At 53.3% G+C, this 14,889-nt stretch overlaps 1 long non-coding RNA gene across 1 annotated transcript in view; it reads left to right on the top strand.

Moving 5' to 3' along the window:
• Positions 1-12,523, top strand: part of LOC119864410 — an 89,358-nt gene extending 76,835 nt beyond the window's left edge. Inside the window, exon 3 of the long non-coding RNA XR_005373850.1 lies at positions 11,937-12,523. This is a non-coding gene — a long non-coding RNA (uncharacterized LOC119864410). The remainder of the gene's footprint in view (positions 1-11,936) is intronic.
• Positions 12,524-14,889: the final 2,366 nt, after the last annotated feature.

Below are 14,889 nucleotides of genomic sequence, written 5' to 3'. Positions count from 1 at the left end.
GTGACTCCACCATGCACACCGGGCTCTCCACTGGTCACACGGATCCCTGGATTTCTTTTTGAGTCTGCAGCTCACCCCTCTAGGTTTGCTTTGAAGAGAAAAGTGTGAATGGGGAATGGGTGTGGGGGGTGTACACTCTTACTTTCTTTTCATTGCTTGATTCATTACCATCTTCTTTTTTTTTTTCTTTCTTACTGCCTCTATTTTTGTTCCCGAATGCATAAATTCCTGTCCTTCATGGGTCTCTGGGCAAGTAGTTCTTCTTCCAGTGCCTTTATCTGCCTTCCAGAATTCCAAAAGCAAAGTCCTCCAAAATGTAGAAGACCTGCTAGTATACTGGGAACAGTTTGTTGGTTCAGTATAGTGAGAGGTCAGTCAACATTACTGCAATCCAATTTATTTTATTTTATTTTATTTTATTTTATTTTATTTTATTTTATTTATTTTATTTTATTTTATTTTATTATTTTATTATTTTATTATTTTATTTTATTTTACTTTATTTTATTTTATTTTGTTTTATTTTATTTTATTTATTTTTTAAAAAAAGATACTTAAGTTGGTTTAGGATGGTTTTAAATAATTCTTAGACGGGGGATCCCTAGATGGCTCAGTGGTTTAGTGCCTGCCTTTGGTCCAGGGCGTGACCCTGGGGTCCCGGGATCGAGTCCCATGTTGGGCTCCCTGCGTGGACCCCGCTTCTCCCTCTACCTGTGTCTCTGACTCTCTCTCTGTGTCTCTCATGAATAAATAAATAAAATCTTTAAAAAAAAAATAATTCTTAGACGTTTGCTAGTTGTTCTTCCTAATAAGAGTGAAGTAGTTTGGTTTTGTGTTGGTGACGTCTTGCATCAGCCACAAAGGTATGGTCACCCACATATATAAACTGAGTGTTTTAACAGGGCTGCAGAGATTACACTGTGGGTTCATGAATTCAAACTCATTTTCTGATATAAGTGAGAAAAAAAAACAAAAACAGGATTCTTTGCAGTGGTCATGGTTACCTTATGACGACTAATCCTCCAAAATACTATTATTTGGACAACAGGATTTTTAAAACACCAAAGGGCAGAAAAAAAAAGAAGAAAATATTCAGCAACAAAGAGAGAGGAAATTATGTGTCCCCAGATTGCAGGGCTCAAATTGTTGGTTAAACTGATGGCCTGCCTGATATCCCAAGGCTGATTACTCCGTCCCCAGGGGGATATTATAAACAAGGATTTACTATCAAAATACTTTTTGTTTGTCTGAAAACTAATTTGCCAAGCCTGGAGATCAGAGGAAGAGGCAGATGGGAAAGGCAACCTGCTCCGCTGCCTTTAAGGAGTCAGCTGTGGGGAGAACTGGACCAGCGGGATGGACGTGTCACCTGAGCCCCGAAGCCCCATAAGTACCAGGAGAGACGATGTCGCCCATCTGGCGGCCCGCAGCCCGGCGCCCGGCTCCCGTCCGGCGGGGAGTGAGCCCCGCTGGCCCTTCCCTAAGAGGGCCCTTCCTCTGGGCAGCGGAGCGCGGGGGGATTTTCCCCAGCAGCTCCCGTCGCCTCGTGTGTTCTTCCCGGTTCCTTTATCCCTCTGAGAATCTTCGGCCTGAAGGTAATGAAGTGCTTCCTTCATCACCCGGCATCATGGAAGTATTTATCCGGTTATTTGAATAAAAGATGACTGCAGCCCCGGGAGCTCTCCGTGCGTGTGCCCAGACTTCAAAGGGACAAAGGAAGCCCCACCGAGGCCTTGGGCAGTAGCAGGCCACCGCGGCTCGGGCTCTGCTGGGCAGCCCGGCCAGGCCTGTGCACCGCCCGCGCGCTGGGCGCAGGCTGAACCGAAGCGGCCGCGGCCTTGGGGTGATGGTCGACAGCAGTAAGTCCAAAGGGCTTTCTTCCCCACACCTTCGAGTATTTCTTTTCTTTTTTTTTTTTTTTTTTTAAGATTTTATTTATTCACGAGAGACCAGAGAGAGAGAGGCAGAGACGCAGGCAGAGGGAGAAGCCCGGTGTAGGACTCGATCCCGGGACCCCGGGGTCATGCTCTGGGCTGAAGGCAGGTGCTCACCCGCTGAGCCCCCCGGGGCTGCCCACCTTCGAGTAATTCTAAGTACAGGCCTGCCGTCGTGCTGAGTCCCTGACGATGCTGTGGACTCATGAAGGCTGTTGTCTCCGGCCCCACTTCCCTCCATCCCCGCGTGTGTGGCGGGCCCTGCGTCCCTGGTAGGGCTCGGGGGGTGTAAAAGCCTACCACGGCCAGCCTCCTCCTTGCAGAGGACCCCCCCCAGGCGCCCCCGGAGTGAACTCCAGAGCCGGCGCAGGTCCCCGGGCCAGGCTGTGCCCTCCCTCATTCTGCGAAGGCCACATGCACCTGTTTCTGCTGCTCTAACCGCCGTCTGGGTGTTGGAACGGGTCATGAGCACCCAGCCTCAGAAATCCAGCGCGGTGACAAGGACCGTCCCGGGGCCCCCTCTCAGTGGGGAGTGAGGGCAAGGAAAGGCCGTGGCAGGGGCGGCTTTGCTCAGAATCATCCCGGGGCTTGTGAGACGGTCCTCCCAGTGGACACACTCCTCGTCTGCCGAGCTGTGGACGCCCGGGGGGGAGTGGACGGCTTCTGTGCAGCCTCGGCCTGCAGCTCCCATCACCCCCGACCAGCTGGTTGTTGCATTTTATTCACTCCGCGGAGTCACTCTCTTTCTGGCGAGCCCTCCCTCGGGGTCCCCGTGGCTCCCCTTCGACTTCCCCTTTACAGTGCTCTCCAAGGCTCATGTACAGGCCCCAACGTGAACTGCGCAGGAGCCTGCCCACGCCCCGCTGGCTTCCGTGCCTGGCAGCTGACACGTGGAGGGGCGACCGTGGCCTTTGTCTACTGGCCAGGGAGGTGATGTCCCCGCTAAGCCCAGGTCTGTAGCCATCGCTTCTTACATTGCTCAGTGCACAGAAGCAGGATGATGATGTTTGCCTCCAGAGCTTCTGTGTGTCCAAACGGATGTACATGTTTGAAGTTTTCGTTTTTATTGTTTTTAATTGACTTTATTTTTTTTTTAAAGATTTTATTTATTTATTTATGAGAGACACAGAGAGAGAGAGAGAGAAGCAGAGACCCAGGCGGAGGGAGAAGCAGGCTCCATGCAGGGAGCCCGACGTGGGACTCGATCCCGGGATCCCGGGGTCACGCCCTGAGCTGAAGGCAGATGCTCAACTGCTGAGCCCCCCTGGGATCCCCCTCGACTTTATTTTTTCATAGCGGTTTTAGGTTCACAGTCAAATTGAGTGGGTAGACCAGAGGTTTTCCGTATACCCCCCAATGCCTCCCCGATTTTCAACATGTCTCACGACAGCGGTTCGTTTGCTAGAATCGAGGGGCCTGTAGTGACGCATGATTGTCACCCAAAGTCTGCAGTGTACATCAGGGTTCACGCTTGGTGCTGTCGTCCTTCGGGTTTGGACAAAGGCGTGAGGACACGGTCTGTCTTGTTTGTGGCGGCCCGAGGCCGTCGTGCAGGCGGTGTGGCACGGGGTACGGAAAGAATCCGACTCAAGCCGTTGGCACGTTTTCTTGACTTCCTTTGGTCCGGGGTCACTTTTATCCACGTTTCTCCGAGACGAAGTGCAAAGCAAATAGAAACAGCGGCGTGTAGCCGCTCCCGTGGGCGCTGGACGGTGGCCTCGTCTTCCGTGGGCCCCAGACTCCAGGGAGGGCAGGGCGAGGGCAGGAGGGGCGGCCGGGAGGGCTTCCTCCCATTCTAGGTCCTCGGCCTCGCACACGAGGGCCCTCTGCGCAGCACGCGGCACCCCAGTCACTGCAGGCTGGGAGGGCGAGCAGGGCCGAGCCACCCCGGCGGGACCTTGCGGCGTGGAGAGTGGTGTGGGTCGCTGTCCCCGCCTGGGCAGCTTCCGTGGGCGTTTCTCACCCGCGATGAGACGTGGCAGCAGAAGCCGGCTGCGGGGTCCCGGCGTCAGGCCCTGGCCCAGGCCCAGGCTGAGGTTTCCGGGCCGAGTCGGCGCCCTGGAGGTGCCTCACTCACCTTCTCTGCTGTGTCGCGTCCTAATTTGAGGCGTGCATCCTAGCGCGGAAGGTATTGTTCCTCTGGGCACAAGCCTTCTACTTGCCCTCTCGCATTTTTAGCTGATTTTGCGTTTTTGCCTATTCTAGATCAGTTTGGCGGGGATTTATAGCTTCATCATAGGTGATTTTTTTTTTAAAGATTTTATTTATTTATTCATGATAGTCAGAGAGAGAGAGAGGCAGAGACACAGGCAGAGGGAGAAGCAGGCTCCATGCAGGGAGCCCGATGTGGGATTCGATCCCGGGTCCCCAGGATCGCGCCCCGGGCCAAAGGCAGGTGCCAAACTGCTGCGCCACCCAGGGATCCCCATCATAGGTGATTTTGATGAATAAAGGGATACGGTGTTCCGACCCAGCGGCGTGTGCTCACGTTTCTTCTTTCTGCAGCGGCTCTGAACCGGGTATGAAGCCACTGAAGCACCTGATGGGTAGCTAAGGGGACAGAGGGGTCTTGCGCGTGAGCCTCATCCCCAGAACAACTCTGCGCCGTGTTCCACCCGCGTACCGGGCCTCCGTGTCCCCAACTCAAGTGGAATCTGAGATTTCGGACGTTCTTCTTGATGCCTTGCTGATTAACCGTCATATGCACGGTTACCTCGGGATTATAATGACGCTTCCTGCAGTAGAAGGAGGCGCATAAACCAGTGGGACTAGAGGGTCCCGACGAGCCCCATGAGCCAGTGGTCCCTTCTGATTTTCCAAAATTCATCTTAGATGAACATTTTCACTTCGCCTATACTTCTGATCAGTCTTACTCTTTCCCGATGGGTAGAACGAACGCTGTCTTTGGCTTTTTTTTTCTTTTTTCTTTCTTTCTCATTTTTTTTTTTTTGCAAGCCTACGCACTAGCCAGTTTCATAACCAATTTTCAAAAAATTTTTTTTTGCCACATCTGTCCCCTAGAGTTCCCATTTAATAGTCAATCAAGTGACCTATGGGACATGAAGCTCTGGGTTCTCAATATTATCTTCCTTATTATGTGTGTATCACGTACGTTTGAATCAATGATGAGCTTACTCCATTGGGCCCCAAACAGAGATGCCCAGCTCTATTCTTTTTTTTTTTTAATATTTTATTTATTTATTTGAGAAAGATGGAGAGAGAGAGCATGCGCAGGGGGGCGGACTGCCAGAGGGACAAGAGTCCGTGCTGCCCGGGAGCCCGAAGCGGCCCCGACCCCAGGATCCTGAGGTCATGACCTGGGCTGACATCAGATGCTTAACTGCCTGATCACCCAGGTACCTTTTTAAGTTGCCCTGCAGAAATTTTACTAGGGGTCTTAAGCCCTTTCCAATCAGAACTCACCCCTGACTTGCCACATGGAACTCACCTGCCTCAGTTTACCTTACCCACCAACAGAGCTGATGGAGGACGGCTAAGTAGCCAGAATGCAGAATAAATTTATCGTTGTCTCCCTCCCTGCTACCACCATCGGATCTTGGCCGACAAAATTAAGGGAAAACGAGCATTCGATTTAGAAAACATTTCCATAATGACGGGGTAAATAATTTCACAATTTCGACTCCTCAGTATGGGGGACATAGAATTTATGTATTCGTTAGACACGGATTTGTTCTGCGCTCCCCGTGTGCCCGGTTCTAGGCACCCAACGTAGGGTGGAGGTCTCAGGGGTGCACGGCCCGTGGGGCAGACTGTAATAAAATGTACAGAGCACGATGTCCGAAGCCCTGGATAAAAATAAAACAGGGTATGGTCTAGACGGGGGCCGCCGGGGTGTCGAGGAGTCACCGACTGGTCCACCGGTCTGGTTCAGGAGCGCGAGGGTGTCGTCTGGGAAGTGTCGCTGTGGGGAAGCCCACCCAGAGCCCCGAGGGTGACCAGGGGAGGAGTCCTCACGCGTTGGGGTCGTGATTGGGGCCACCTGGGACCCGGCAGCCCAGGTGGGAAGGGTGAGCGTAGAGAGAAGAGCCAGCGTTGGCCGGCCGAGGGTTGGCCCCGCTGACTGGTTGTGTGCGCAGGTCACCGAGCCCACGTGCCCAGAGCCTCACGTCCTCGCCAGTCAGGCGGGAAGTATACAGCAACCAGCAGTCTCTCATCTTCAGAGACACCCAGCGCACGCCTAGGCGCGTGACTACGTGACTTTATTGGACAAGAACGCTTGTAGCGAACGACGACTCCGTCCGTGTGAAGCCGGGCCGACCGAGGCGTGACCCGGGGTCCCCGGGCTGTGGCGACAGACAGGGTGTCTGAGGGCTTACCCGGGAGCCCTTTGTGCTGGTCAGTTTCCCGGCGCTGCTTCCCCCGGGTTGGGGGGCCCACAGACTCGATCCCCAGCGGGCCGGGACCCCCGGGGCCCAGGCCAGTGCAGCGGGCATGACCTGGCGATGCTCTGAACAGATGGCCTAAGGCTCAGAGTATCTGGGCTCGACCCACGTGTTTGTTCCCCCACGCGAGGTGCCTCGTGGTGCCCCGGGAATCCCGCTGGCATCGCGCGGCCCGGTGGTTGCCCACCGCCTCCCTTGACTGCTGCGGGAGCGGGGCCTCGGCGCCTCCGCACGCTCTGCCTGTAATTCCTGGGTGACACCAAGTCACCTGGGAAACCTTTGTAGGGCGATGGCTTATTTCTCCCGGGGAACCAGAGATCAGAGATCAGAGACCAGGTCCACGTGGCACCGACGTCAGCAGCTGTGCCTCAATCCCTGACCTCTAGAGCTGTCGGGGGCCAAGAGGGATGACCGGGAAGCACTCAGCTGAGCCCCTGGCAGAAATTTTTCATACAAAATAACTACGACAGTTGATCCGAGAACACAGCATGGGGCCACTTACACAAGGTGGATTATTCTTTTCGGTCAATACAGTATCGTATGTGTATTTTCTCTTCTTTACAATCTTCTGAATGAAACTTTGTTTTGTCTCACATACTTTATTATAAAAATACACATAACACAGAGAATGTCTGTTACTTGGCCTTCATGTTATCAGAAAGGTTTCTGGCCCGGAGCAGGCTCTCTGTCCTTACGTTCTGAGGGTGTCGTGGGCTATCGTGGGTGTGCGGCGTGCAGGGGTGTCGGGAAAGTCCCGCTGCTGTTCACGGCTCAGCTGTAGTCGCGGAGTTGGGCTCACCTTAGGGCTGCGAGCTGATGCCGCAGGAAGGTATGTGGTGTTCTTACAAGAGAAACGTGTTACTGGGATCCTGCGGAAAGAGTCAGCTGCCCTGCGCCCTGTTCTTGGTGTTCACAGGATGGCTAAGGGCAGACAGAGCAGTCTTCCCTCGGGGGAGCTCGGTGGGACCCCTGGGGAGGGTGCCTGGGGCTGCTGGGGCTGTGGGGGGGACCCCTGGGGAGGGTGCCTGGGGCAGCTGGGCTATGGGGGGGACCCCTGGGGAGGGTGCCTGGGGCTGCTGGGGCTGTGGGGGTGACCTCTGGGGAGGGTGCCCGGGGCTGCTGGGGCTGTGGGGGGGACCCCTGGGGAGGGTGCCTGGGGCTGCTGGGCTGCAGGGGGGCAGGGGGGGGCCAGTGTGCAGCAGGTGCCCAGAGCCAGGGGCATGGGACGGAGCCCGGTGGGGGCCACGGGGGCAGGAGCACCCTGGGGCAGGTACGGGGGCAGGGTGGGCGGCCGAGGAGCTCCCGAACATTAGAGATGTCTAATCACGGGAAAGCGCAGAGGCCCAGTCACACTGCTTAAGAAAAGCCAGAGACAGGGAATCCCGGGTGGCTCAGCGGTTTAGCACCTGCCTTTGACCCAGGGCATGATCCTGGAGACCCGGGATCAAGTCCCACGTCGGGCTCCCTGCATGGAGCCTGCTTCTCCCTCTGCCTGTGTCTCTGCCTCTCTCTCTCTGTCTATGTCTCTCGTGAATAAATAAATAAAATCTTTAAATAAAAAAAAGGAAAAGAAAAGCCAGAGACAGCACATGGCTGCTGCACATAGCCTTCGTCTTCCTGCAATTTTCTTTTTTTTTTCTTTTTTTTTTTTTTTTAAGATTTTATGTATTTACTCCTGAGAGACACAGGGAGGCGGAGACGCAGGCCGAGGGAGATGCAGGCTCCTGCAGGGGCCCGAGCGGGACTCGATCCCGGGCCCCGGGTCACGCCCTGGGTCACGGGCAGCCGCTGCACCGCTGGGCCCCGGGCGTCCCCTCCTGCCGTTTTCCAAGGGCTTTGTCCCCGAGGCCGCTGGCCGAGGCCCGGAGCCGCCCAGACCTATGGGAACCCGGAGAAGCCTTTACTTCTAGTATCTGGGGCAGAGCCGGCCTCCCCCACCCGGAGCTCCCCCACCCGGAGCCCTGGCTCGGTACCGCCCCCGCCGGAGCTGGGCTTGTGGGAAAGCTCATCAATACGGGACTGACGGGATCAGACAATAGACTTTTGCTAATTAATATGTAATGGGCCTATGGATTTTTCCTCAGCAGCTGGAGTGCTAAATAATAGTCAATTAGCAAATGTGTTAATTAACTCTAATTACATAGCACATGAGCTTCTCCAAGGCTTTTTCCTTTACGGATTTACACATGAATGTCCCACCACTCTCCGCGAACACACCAGGCAGCTAATTAATTGATAAGCAATAATCCTTTCTTCTCTCTAAAACATGTGTTTAAAAACGAAACCCGGTTTAATGCCCGATGACTTGTAAAAGTGACATTTAAGTGTGCAAGACGAACGCGACGTCTGCTCTTTACACGGGCTTCTCCGAGTCACTGGGAAGGATCTCACGGGTGTGTGAGCGAGGAAGCGGGAGAGAGCAGTTTGGGTACGTGCGCGGGGTGCCAGAGGGGGAGCGAGGAGGACGAGGGGGCGGCCGAGGCGGGGAGGCCCGAGGAATGAGGCGGAGGGGCCCGGAGGAGGGGCAGGCCCGAAAGGAAGGGGCAGAAGAAGGGAGAAAGGTGGAAACAGGTGAGGGGCCGCTGCCTGGGGAGGAGTCAGGACGGAGAGAGCCCCGCGGCCTGCGTGTCCTGGGCAGGTGGCAGGTGGTGGCCCTGCCCCGGGGGCCCCGCGGCCTGCATGTCCTGGGTGGGCGGCAGCTTCAGCCCAGGGCGCGTGCAGAGAGGGCCTCGAGGGGACTCCGGGGACCAAGCTGCCCGCTTCTCAAGTCGGAGAGGGTCCTGGAATCCAGGCCACAGGCGCCCCTCAGGTGGAGATCGCTGGGTCACCGAGGCCGCACACCTGTCAGGGCCGCCGCGGCCTCGGCTCCCCCCCGGGAGTGACGGGCAGCGGTAAAGACTGTCCTGGGATGCAGGCGTACAGTTGAGCCCTCAGGCTGGGCCTGTTGGGTCACGTCGGGGCCCGAGCAAGCACGCCCGGCCTCTGCGTCTCCTGGCGCCCGGTCTCCTTGAGATCACCCGAGAACCGGGGGGCCTGCGGCCAGGTGCACGTGCACTGCAGGTGGCCAGCCCCGCTCCCCGTTTGCTGTGTGGGGAAATGCACGGCTGGAGGAGGGCCAGGCGGCTCTCAGAGTCCTCCCTGCCCTGGGGACCCGGCCGATGGCGTCCGTGGTCCTCGAGGGCCAGGAGCCCGTTGCCGGTGTCTCCTTGCATTTGGGGGGCCTGGTTGGGAGGACCCCCGTTGGAGAGGGCACCCGGGAGGCTGGAGGCCAGAGGGCCTTGGTGCTAGGACTGGGCCGCGGCCTTCCTGGGGCATGAAGCAAGGTGACAAGTGGGGTGCAGGTCGCCTGGGTGGGTCCTCAGCTGTGGGGAGCCTCTGCACCCGCACCCGCACCCGCTGTCATCCCACCTTCCTCTTGGTTCCAGCCTTGCTGTGGCCGCGGTGCCCGGGGCCTGGCCTCTGCAGGGTCACTGGTCAGCTCCAGTCCTGTTCTGGCGTCTGGGGCCTCGTGGGGCCTCCGCGGGGCTCAGGCACAAAGCCTGAAGGACCGAGGACTAGAGACGTCTAGGGTGGTCCTTAGGGTCCTCTCCGCCTCTGCACTGCAGACCTCGCAGCGCCGCCTGGGTGGGAGCAAAGCCCGGGGCTGGACCTCCACGGCGGCGTCGCTGAGTCCACCCACCTGGCCCCGGCCTCCCGTTGCCAAAGAAACGGGAAATGCAGTGTTTGCTCGTGGCCTTCCGACCTGAGTGGGATACATGCTGGGGGCGAAAGACAGGACACTTACAAGTGAGCGAGCGAGCGAGCACCTTTGCTTTTCTTCTGGTTTTCTCTGCGCAGGTACAAGCCTGCCCTGGTGGCACTGCAGGGGACATGCGGCTCTTCCCGGGTTAGCAGACAACTGCGGGTCCCGAGCCCCTTCCCGTCGGGGCTGCAGCAGATCACTGCGAACTTGGTGGAGTAGAAACAACGCGAGTGTATTATCTTATTCTCTAGATCAGAGGTCTGGCCTAGGTCTCGCGTGGCTGAAATGAAGGTTTTGGCAGAGCTACGTGCCTTTCTGAAAGCTCTGGGGGAGAACTGTTTTCTCGCCTTTTCCAGCGACTCGGGGCTAACTCCTGCTTCTTTTAGTTTGGGTGCTTCCTTGCGCCTTCACGGTCGGTGCTGACACGCCGAGTCCTCCCCACATTGCATTGGTCCGGCCTCTCCCGCCTCCCTCTTCTATTTTTAAGGACCCCTGTAATTCCGCTGGGCCCACCAGGGTGACCGGGGGTAATCTCCCCATCCGAAGAGCTCTTGTTGGCGACCTTCATTCCACTGACAACCTTAATTCCCGTTTGCCACGTAACAGAACGTAGTCGCGGGTTCTTGGGGATTAGGATGTAGATTTTTGGAGCAGCCATTCCCCTGCTTACCCTAAGTCCTTTCTGAACTCTACCGTATAGCCTGGAAATGTCCTCTAGCTAGAAGGTCCCCACCCTGGCCTTGACAGGGTCTGACGTCTCTTTCAAGGTTCAATCAAATATCACCTGTTTAAGCCCCACCTTGAATCCACATAAGTGGGAATAATTCTTCCCTTGATACTGTTTTCTACAATATTTCGTATATGCCTTTGCAGTAGCCCTTAGACGCACACGTAGACCCTTAACATGCTGTGGGTTGTTCTCTCCTTCCTTCCTTAATATACGTACGGACTAAGAGAAGGGAGTGGTCGTGATCATGTTTGCATCCCGAGCTCACAGGTGAAGAAGTGAAGGTTGGTCAACATCCACCAGGGTTCCTTGGACTGAATGATAGTGGAAATTCCAGCAAAGATCTCGAAATGCATCTGTCACCTCAAGCCCCGTGACATGGAGCACAGGGCAACAGATGATGTGCTGTGGCTCAATGACAGGCCACAGAGAGAATGAAATAGAGGAGTTTGTTACTCACAGGTCCTGGAGGAGGTTCTGGGGCTTCGTGGGCCCAGCACACCCTGAGGGGCCACACAGAGAGGTCAAGGTGGGGTGTAGACAGACAGCTTGATAGGACCCGGGACACGTGCCTCTGTTAGGGTCAGGGCATGGGATGCTTTGGGATTCCTGGGCTAGTGGCTTGCATTGCTCAGTTCAAAATTAAAAAGCAGGGCTTGGTGAGCCCCACAGGGATCTTACCTAAGGGGTGCTGGAGGAGAAGGTGCTGGGGGTGGGGGAGACTGGATCACAAGGGCTGCTGGGAAAGTCGTACCGGGGACTTACAATTGCTTGCAACTCTGTGGGGTTTTGCCTAGGGCATGTGCTTGCCTGAGGGGCTGTTGTTGGTTTAAGGTCCATGGGGGCCACTTGACCAGATAACATGAAGGCCAAGGCCGCACTACCCTGGAGTAGCTTAGCTAAATTCTTGACAGACCCATATCTCCAGACCTGAAGCTTCTTTAAGGGAGAAACTGCCTTTTTCTCACCTTCACGTGTACTTACACACCGAGACTAACACCTTCCTTCTAGATTGGCCAAAGCGCTTTGGCCCTAGCTCGTGTTGGAATGCAAGCACGTTTATTTCCTCTTTTAGGCTTCATATTTCTCACCCGTAAAATGAAGATGTCATTTCTCCGGATGTCTTTTAGGTTCCTGCCAGTTCTGACGTTCAGCGCCTTAATTCCACACTGACCCTACTAGAAATGAACTGAATTCCGATGCAGTCGAGGAATAACTACGTTGATATCTTGCGTTGACATCTGACCGTTTCCTGCAAACAACTCCTGGGACTAAATTTGTCTTCCTTTAGTTGAGGACTAATAACCACGGGGTTGCCGAAGGGCTGCGTGTTCTCCCGGGAGCAGCCGGCGAGGGGCAGCCCGCGGCCTCCTTGCTGTGGGCCTCCTACTCCTCGGAGGCAGACGCCAGCAGAGAAGCGCTCGCTGCGCGGGACGCTCTTCATCAAAGGGTTCACAGAGATGGGGAAGTCGACCTGCTTGGAGAGAAGAGGGGAAATAAGCGGACTGGCAGAGAAAAGGTTGGAGAAGTTCCACGAGGTTATGGCAATAGTTTCTCCTCCTTTCTTGCTTCGCCTTAAGACAAGAGCCTTGGGGATGTGGCATCTTCACTGCTGCGCCTCTTCGGTGCCCAGATTCCCAGAGCTCCCATGTAGAAGGGCTACTCTTTCTACTTCTGCCACTGGGATGGGGGAAAGAAGAAGGGATAAGACAATCCATCTAAAACCTCGAAAGAAAACCGTACAGGTGGGGGTGGGATGGGGGGCCTAGGTGGTGCAGCTGATTAAGCATCTGACTCTTGGCTTCAGCCTGCGGTTGTGATCTCAGGGTCATGGGATTGAGTCCGGGGTCGGGCTCTGTGCTCAGCCCGGAGAAGGCTTGGGATTCTCTCTCCTTCTCCACCTGCCCTTCCCCTACCTCAAATAGGCAAATAAATGTTTAAAAAGGTAAAAAGAAAAGGAAACTGCGCCTGAGAACGCGTTTTAATGACTATCCTTGAGATCGTAGATCCCCGTCATAGAAAAGTTATGACCCTCTTAGACGGCAAAGATTCCATCACTGTTTGCCCCGGTGCACATACAGATAAGCATCGTAATGTAACTGGAATTATTTGAATTCATCCTTATTGTCCTTGAGAGAGCAAGGGGAGGGGTGAGGGCAAGCCTCATAAGGATTTAGTAATCAGGCTCCATTAAAACTAGAGGAATGTGGAGTCTCTGATAGTGGAAATGCAGAGTGCCCAGATTGAGAAATAGATTTCTTTGAGGTTGTGCATTCTTTCTGCCCACATTCAGAGGGGGTAACCCGGGACTAAAATAAGTGGAGAAAGTAGCTGCTATAAAATGTGTTTGTAGGATTACTGGAATATCCAGTTTATGGTCTCAGTATAAAAATTCCTATGCTTTAGGCTATGCCATTAAAACATCTTGTAAGCTGAAATTTGAAAAAAGAAAAAAAACCCTCTTTGTTTTATTACAATCATACTCTTAAAGAAAGGTCTGTATAAGATAAATTAGCTTAATTGGTTTATTTTTGTTTAATAAATATTACATGTCATTTACTCTGTGTTAGGGACTATTCTAAATGCTGTACAATAGTGTTATTCAATTAGCTTTACTACCTATTTTAACTGTAAGAGAATAATTTACAGAGATGGGGAAAAATTTATCGTGGGCATTAGGAAATAAAGAAGTGATAGGTATTAAGGCTGGGGCTGGGGGGTGGATGACCGAGCTAGGAGGAAGCAAAATGGAGGAGGAAAGAATTAGGGTGAGGAAAGGTGCCTAAAACCCGGTTCTGTTTGCACGACCCTGCCCCGGGAGGTCAACCTCTCGTTCTCTCCAAGGTTGTAACCTCCAGGCTGAAATAGAGAAGAAACCCTACAAAGTGTTTGCAATGGGGAAAGGGAAGGGAAATGCCTGTCAGCCAACCCCAGTGTGTCTTTCCGGCACGACCAGAAGAGACCACAGGCTACTGCGTCCTAACTTAGCGCCTGCAAAACATCCAGATCCGGAGTGAGCTGTAAAGCAGCAGAACGCCTAATGCATTCGCCAAAGTCATTACCAAAAATAATTAAATGGATTGCTGGTCTAGGGGATTTCAAAAGGGAAGAAGATGCATGCCAGAACCACCCATCCATTTCCCAGAGGAAGGACCAAAAACTATGAATAAAATTAGGGCCACGCTACAATAGGTGATCCAGCAATTAGCATACAGGACGAGCCAAGGTGAGGCAACCCCACTATTTATTTTCCACAATTGATTTCCTAGATTCCATGTTTCAATAATATTCATATGTACTTTCATAGCTATAAAATATGAGAAGTGGAAAACTCCTTTCTGGATTAAATTATTGAGGAAATCATCATCATCTCGTTCATGTCACTATGGTGACAATTTTGGAACATACGGTGGGGAAACGATGTTACTTTTCACTGGTTGGTAGCTTATGGGTTTCAGGGCACAGGGTGAGGTTTAGGAAGAATCAATAAAAACAGAATTATCTTCTGACAATTCAGCAAGGAGTTAGGGAAGGATGTTGGGCTTTCTTCTCTAGGACCTGAGTAAATTGTTCCGTGTCTCTGGTCCTTTGTGTTCTCAGCTATAAAATGAGATTTTTTTTTTTAGGTTAGATAAGAAAAGTGATAATAATAAGCATCATCTAAGTACATAGTGTTTTTCAGCAATCGTCGAAACATTTAATACATTTTAACTCATTATATCCTTAAAACCAGAAAGGATTATATCATCAGATTATTATTTTTTCCCACCAAAATGGATGAATTGGTATTTTTTTAGGCAACTGATCTTGATTGTGTGTATGTGTGTGTATGTAGTGGATGGTGGTGGTTGCGGAGGTAGGTGGTTCCTTTATGATTGGTGAAACTCTTCCCTGGTAATTTTAGAAAGTTTTTTGGAACATAGAGATTTATATACAAACTCTTGAGTCTATGCTGTTCTGTAAATAAGTAGCCGGGCCTATTTGGAATGCACCTTGTCCACTGACGACTCCTTCTGAACCTGCTGTAGCAACTCATGCAATAGTCCCCAAAAGATTTTTGCTCAAACTTTCTCTAGGTAAAGG

Source organism: Canis lupus, chromosome 19, assembly GCF_011100685.1.
Source record: "Canis lupus familiaris isolate Mischka breed German Shepherd chromosome 19, alternate assembly UU_Cfam_GSD_1.0, whole genome shotgun sequence".
Taxonomy (NCBI): Eukaryota; Metazoa; Chordata; class Mammalia; order Carnivora; family Canidae; genus Canis; species Canis lupus.
This window is presented reverse-complemented; position numbering and strand designations above follow the sequence as displayed.